Source organism: Amblyomma mixtum, chromosome 2 (genome assembly GCF_055824585.1).
Source record: "Amblyomma mixtum isolate Tamu chromosome 2, ASM5582458v1, whole genome shotgun sequence".
Classification (NCBI taxonomy): domain Eukaryota; kingdom Metazoa; phylum Arthropoda; class Arachnida; order Ixodida; family Ixodidae; genus Amblyomma; species Amblyomma mixtum.
In genome coordinates, this window is record NC_143013.1 from 153120905 (window position 1) to 153127455 (window position 6551).

At 53.1% G+C, this 6551-nt stretch overlaps 1 pseudogene; it reads right to left on the bottom strand.

Annotated features, from left to right (window-relative positions):
• Positions 1-2964: 2964 nt before the first annotated feature.
• Positions 2965-6030, bottom strand: LOC149361302 (uncharacterized; annotated as a pseudogene).
• Between the last annotated feature and the right edge of the window lie 521 nt (positions 6031-6551).

The following is a 6551-nucleotide window of genomic DNA, read 5'->3' on the forward strand; positions in this document are numbered from 1 at the left end:
TTATTCTTGTTGTGGTTAAGCACGAATTTTGTGACGCTCGTCTCTCATGTGTATTCATCGCATTATTATCGTTTGGTTGTTGCTGATCACTGCGTTTGGGTAAACTTTGTTTCTTAGGACATTTTTCTACTCTTGAACTGTATTTTTGTGCGCCTCTATTATTTCGCTTGGTATTTGTATTTATTCTAATATTGTTGTGTTAAGTCTAAGCAGTGTTCCCTGGGATGAAATTTGTCTTTTTGGCACACTTTCTAACACTCTGCCGCTGTCTTTAACTTCATTTTTGGGCTTATATACATTTCCCCACATATCTCCTCCTGAAAAATGCTACAACAGTGACACAATTTTGTGTGTATTCTGTGCATTCATGTCACCTCTGCGTGTGTGTGTGTGTTTTTTTTTGTTTTTTTTTGTTTCTTTTGGCCATCGCAGTGCCATTTTCTGTATTTATTTATTCTTTTATTCGTTTTTTTTCCACTCCTGCAAGCGAGGAACCTTTCCATGTGGTCACCATATGCGAACCACACGGACACTTAAGCGCGGACACTTAAGCGCAGCCGCAACCTGTGCGTGCTCGTGCTATCTCCTAAAGTCGCGCGGGGCCACACAGACGCGGCTAGAAGCCATACTGACGCACACAATTGGCAGGCACTTACCTTCTTTTGTTAACCACCCCCACGTTTTTTCCCTCTTCCGAACTAGTCGCGTGCCCGCCCAGGCCGCCTCCCTCTTTCACCTGTTTCAAGCGGCGCCTTTGCTGGACCATCTTGGCGTTTGGGTTTCCTTCCTCTTTTCCCTGTGTTTTTTTTTTCTCATCTTTAATTTTTTATCTTTCTTTATTTGCTGATATTTTTTCTTTTCAAGCCCTCTGTGTGCCATGTTCACTGCTATAAGAAGATGCATCCGTGCACTGTATGATCACTCTTGAAAAAGACCAGTCCCTGGTCGAAACGTTGAATAAATCTGTTAAGTTTTTCAATGTGACTTCCCCAACTTATTATATATATATATATATATATATATATATATATATATATATATATATATATATGTATTGTAGTATGGTGGTTGTGACTCAGCGGAACCTAGGTCGCTCTGCAACGTTCAGCAAAGGTTCAGCCAAACGTTCGGGCTGCGAGCGAGCTTCACACCTAAGGATCGTCGTCGTCTTTCACCACCACCGTTCATCACAGTGAGAGAGCGCAGCTGCTGCACTACAATTACCTCCCGGCGAAAAAGGAGGCATCCTGCCGACTTAGGGCGCACACACGGTAGGCGGGTCGTAGTAAGGCTTGAGACGGTCAACGTGCACTGTTTCACGGCCACGACGGCGCGCATCTTGAGGCGGCGCAAGCGGTTCAATAATGTAGTTGACTGGAGAGGACTGGCAGACGACACGGTAGGGGCCGTGGTACTTTGAGATGAGTTTAGTGGAGAGACCGGGACTGGTTGAGGGAACCCAAAGCCACACGAGCGAGTGTGGTGTATAGGACGGAAGCGGACTGGTAGGGGCGCGAAGGTACTTCTAGCGATTCTGATCTTGCGTGGTAAAAGAGCGGGCGAGCTGGCGGCATTCTTCAGCGTAGGTCGCTGCTTGAGAAAGGGTAAGAGACTCGGAAACATCAGGACTATACGGAAGCACGGTATCCATGGTACAGGTAGGCTCGCGACCGTATAGAAGAAAGAACGGAGAGAAGCCAGTTGTGCTCTGTGTGGCAGTGTTATACGCATATGTCACAAATGGGAGAATGCGGTCCCAGTTTGAGTGGTCCGAGGCAACATACTTGGCGATCATGTCGGTCAATGTTCGATTGAAACGTTCAGTAATGCCGTTCGTTTGCGGGTGGTAGGCCGTTGTAGAGCGGTGAACAATGCAGCATTGGCGAAGTAGGGCTTCGACGGTGTCTGAGATTAAGACACGGCCGCGGTCGCTCAGAAGCTCCTTAGGGGGAACCATGGCGTAGAACGAGATGATGCAGGATGAAAGACGCAACGTCGGGCGCAGACGCGGATGGCAAGGATGACGTTTCGACGTAGCGGGTAAGGTGATCGACTGCCACTATGACCCAGCGGTGTCCAGCCGGACTGATGGGAAGGGGCCCGTAGAGATCGATGCCAACGCGGTCGAATGGGCGCGTGGGGCAAGGAGAGGGCTGCATCGGAGCAATTGAACGGCGAGAAGGGGTTTTGTGGCGTTGGCATTCCGGGCAGGAGCGAACGTACTGTCGGATGAAACGGTACATTCCCCGCCAGTAGAAGCGGAGTCGAAGGCGCGTGTAGGTCTTCACCACACCGGCGTGAGCACACTGGGGGTCGGAGTGAAAAGAGGCGCATATGTTGGAAAGTAGGTGCCGAGGAATGACAAGGAGCCATTTGCGCCCGTCCCAAAGGTAGTTGCGGCGGTAAACGAGGCCATCCCGTATTGCGAAGTGGCGGGCTTGACGACGGAGAGTGCGGGTCGCAGGTCGCTGAGATGGTGTAGACAGGAGAGCGAGGAGGGAAGCGATCCAGGGGTCCCGTTGTTGTTCAAACGGCATGTCGGCTATATCAAGGGAGGAGGCATCAGTGATGGCGGAAGATGTGGAGTCTAAGTCACGAGGTAGAGGGGAACGCGATAGTGCGTCGGGATCAGAATGCTGACGTCCAGATCGATAGATTACTTCAATGTCGTATTCTTGTAAGCGCAACGCCCAACGAGCAAGACGGCCTGATGGGTCTTTGAGGGACGACAGCCAGCAGAGAGCATGGTGGTCGGTAACGACAGAGAATGGGCCACCGTATAGGTAAGGTCGGAACTTTCCAATGGCCCAAATTATTGCCAAGCACTCCTTTTCTGTCACGGAATAATTGCGCTCGGCCTTTGTCAAAGTGCGGCTGGCATACGCAACAACATGGTCGGCGCAACCGGGCTTCCGCTGAGCCAGCACGGCGCCGAGGCCCACGCCGCTGGCGTCAGTGTGAATTTCAGTGTGCAGGCTGGGTTCGAAATGGGGAAGGATCGGAGGGGACACAAGCAGGCGCCGAAGCATGGTGAACGCCGCGTCACAGTCTGGTGTACAAGACGAGAGGCTGGCGTCGCCGGCAAGCAGATCAGTCAGGGGAGACAGGGTGGAATGGAAGCGAAATTGCGCACGAAGCGGCGAAAATATGAGCACAGCCCGTTGAAGCTCCGCAGCTCTTTCAGGGAAGTGGGTCGGGGGAACTCGGCGACTGCGCGCAGTTTTGCACGATCGGGAAGGACGCCTTGTTTGGAGACGACATGGCCCAAGATGGTAAGCCACCGGGCTGCGAAGCAGCATTTCTTCAAATTCAGTTGCAGGCCGGCGTCGGTCAAACACTGCAGGACACGCTCGAGGCGGACCAGGTGGGACGAAAACTCTCGAGAAAAGACGACGATATCATCCAGATAGCACAGACACGTGTGCCACTTGAGTCCGCTGAGAACTGTGTCCATCATGCGCTCGAATGTGGCCGGCGCATTGCACAAGCCGAACGGCATGACATTGAATTCGTAGAGGCCGTCGGGCGTAACAAAGGCCGTCTTTAACCGATCAGCAGTAGCCATGGGCACCTGCCAATAGCCGGAGCGGAGGTCCAATGAGGAAAAGAATTCCGCGCCTTGCAGGCAGTCGAGGGCATCGTCAATACGGGGAAGTGGATACACATGCTTGCGCGTTATCTTGTTGAGGCGACGGTAATCAACGCAAAAGCGGATGGATCCGTTCTTCTTCCGCACGAGAACAACCGGAGAGGCCCAAGGGCTGTGAGAAGGCTGGATGACGCCGCGCTGAAGCATGTCGTCCAATTCCTTGGTAATGACGGTACGTTCAGGGGCCGACAAGCGCTAAGGACGCTGGCGCAAAGGGGCATGCGTTCCGGTGTCAATGCTGTGTGTGACGACGGATGTACGGCCAAGAGAGCTGTGCGGGAAGTCGAAGGACGTACTGAAACGTTGAAGTAATGCGACGAGCTGATCACGTTGGTGCGGCGAAAGGCTGGCATCGATAGATCGGGAAAAAACAGAAACGGTGTCTTGGTTTGGCGCAGCAGGAGGCGAACCAATGGCATCTATCTGGAGAGGGGCAGGTTCTTCAGAGACGGAGTACGGAAGAGCGTGATCGACTGATTCTACATGTCCCAGGCATTCGCCGCGGAGAAGCGTTGATGGACAAGAAAAAGAGTTCGTGACATAGATTGCGCTGTGGCCATCGCAGACAGTCAGAAGAGCGAACGGAAGGAGGAAACAGTGGCGACGGGCAGCGGCATCGGTCGGAGTAAAGAGAACAGTCGATTCAGGATCGCACGCGCAAGTGAGGGGAACCAGGGCAGCAGAGAAGGCAGGGATGTCAGTATCTGCAGCGACCAGCATTTTACCGAGGCGGAGAGAGGTGTCGCACGGCAGAGTAGCGCAGAGCGGAGACAGTTCAATGCTGGCACGGGCACAGTCGATGATCGCATGATGAAGGGTTAGAAAGTCGCAGCCCAGAATGACGTCATGAGAACAGGAGGACAGCACGAAAAACTCGGCGATATACACAACATCCCGGATAACAAGGCGAGCTGTACATAATGCTAGAGGTTGAATGCGGTGCGAGCTTGCAGTGCGGAGGCAAAAGTTCGAAACAGGCGTCGTCACTTTACGGAGTCTACGGCAAAGGGCTGAGCTAATAACGGATACAGCAGCGCTCGTGTCTGCAAGGGCGAGAACGGCAACGCCATCAACAAATACTTCGATAACATTCGCAGGTGAAGACGGTGGACTTAGGCAGTTCGATGGAATCGCAGTTCTTGCCTCCGGAACTGCGGCTGTTAGTTTTCCTCCGGACGAGAGAGTGATCGCCGGCGCATGGGAGAGATAGATCGGCGACGGGGAGAAGGCGACCGGCGTGAAGAATATGAAGAGCGGTCATGGTGGAAGGAGTCCGCAGTGGTGCTGGAGGGAACTGGTAGCGAAGGAGGCGCAGGGTCGTAGTGGAATGGGCTTGCCTCGTCCCGGAACCTCGGCGTGTGTTGGCGACAAAGCAGGGCGACGTGGCCCGGCAAGCCACAGGCGTAGCATATTGGGCGGTTGTCGGGGGTACGCCATGGGTTCATGACGGCACGGCAAGGCGGCAGACGACGACGGATAGGTGCCGGCGGAGGTGGTAGCGGCGCGACAGATGGTTGGGACACATAGGCGTCGCGGCGCCGGGGTCTGGCGGCAACCTCAGCGTAGGTGAGGGGGGCAGCCACAGGCGGAAGCCGAGAGCTAGAGGGCAAAACGTCGGCGACCTGCTCTTGGATGATGCGTCGCAGTGCGGGATCGAGGGCTGGCGCATGGTCGCCAGACACAGGCAGTAGGGACAGTTGGCGGGCCACCTCTTCCCGTATGAAGGCCTTGATCTGGGGAAGCAGGGAGGCCGAGTCAGAGACCAGAGTGCAGACCGCCGGCGCAGGAAGGGTCTCGTCGAGCACGCCGGGTCGGCGAGTAGAATTCCTCTGCTTCCTGAGTACGTCATAGCTCTGACAAAGCTGAATGACATCCACAACCGTTTGTGGATTCCTGGCGAGCAACATTTGGAACGCGTCGTCTGAGATGCCCTTCAAGATGTTGCTAATTTTCTCGGCCTCCGGCATGGATGGATTGATGCGTTTGCACAGGTCTAGAACATCTTCTATGTAACTGGTGAAAGTTTCAGGGGCGTGCTGAGCGCGAGCGCGGAGGCGCTGTTCGGCGCGCAGTTTGCGCACAGCTGGGCGGCCGAATACCTCCGAGAAGCTGGTCTTAAAGGACGATCAGGTAGGCAAGTCGGCCTCGTGGTTGCGGAACCACAAGTTGGCAACGTCGCTGAGATAGAATAGTACATTACCAAGCTTGGTGGCATCGTCCCACTTGTTGTGGGCGCTGACGCGTTCGTAAGTCGCCAACCAGTCGTCAACATCGTGGTCGTCGGCACCGCTGAAGACGCTGGGATCTCGCTGCCGGAGCCCGCCAGAACAGAGGATGGTAGGTGACGGGATGGGGGCTGTCTGGCTGGTGACTTCAGGCATAACTGGCGGCGAAGGTAAGGTGCGGCTACGGAGCTCCAGGATGAGGAGGAGAGGGGGATCTTACAGCAGCCTCCACCAAATGTAGGATGGTGGTTGTGACTCAGCAGAACCTGGGTCGCTCTGCAACGTTCAGCAAAGGTTCAGCCAAACGTTCGGGCTGCGAGCGAGCTTCACACCTAAGGATCGTCGTCGTCTTTCACCACCACCGTTCATCACAGTGAGAGAGCGCAGCTGCTACACTACAATATATATATATATATATATATATATATATATATATATATATATATATATATATATATATATATATATATATATATATATATATATATAAGAAGGGGTGAAGATCGGATGGATCCGGTAGAACATAAACGTACTTCGGTTGACACACGGTAGAAAAACAACTTTATTCTAACGTTTCGAAGGCCACACCCTGGTCGAAACGTAATAAAGTTGTTTTTCTACCGTGTGTCAACCGAATTACGTTTATATATATATATATATATATATATAATCAATTC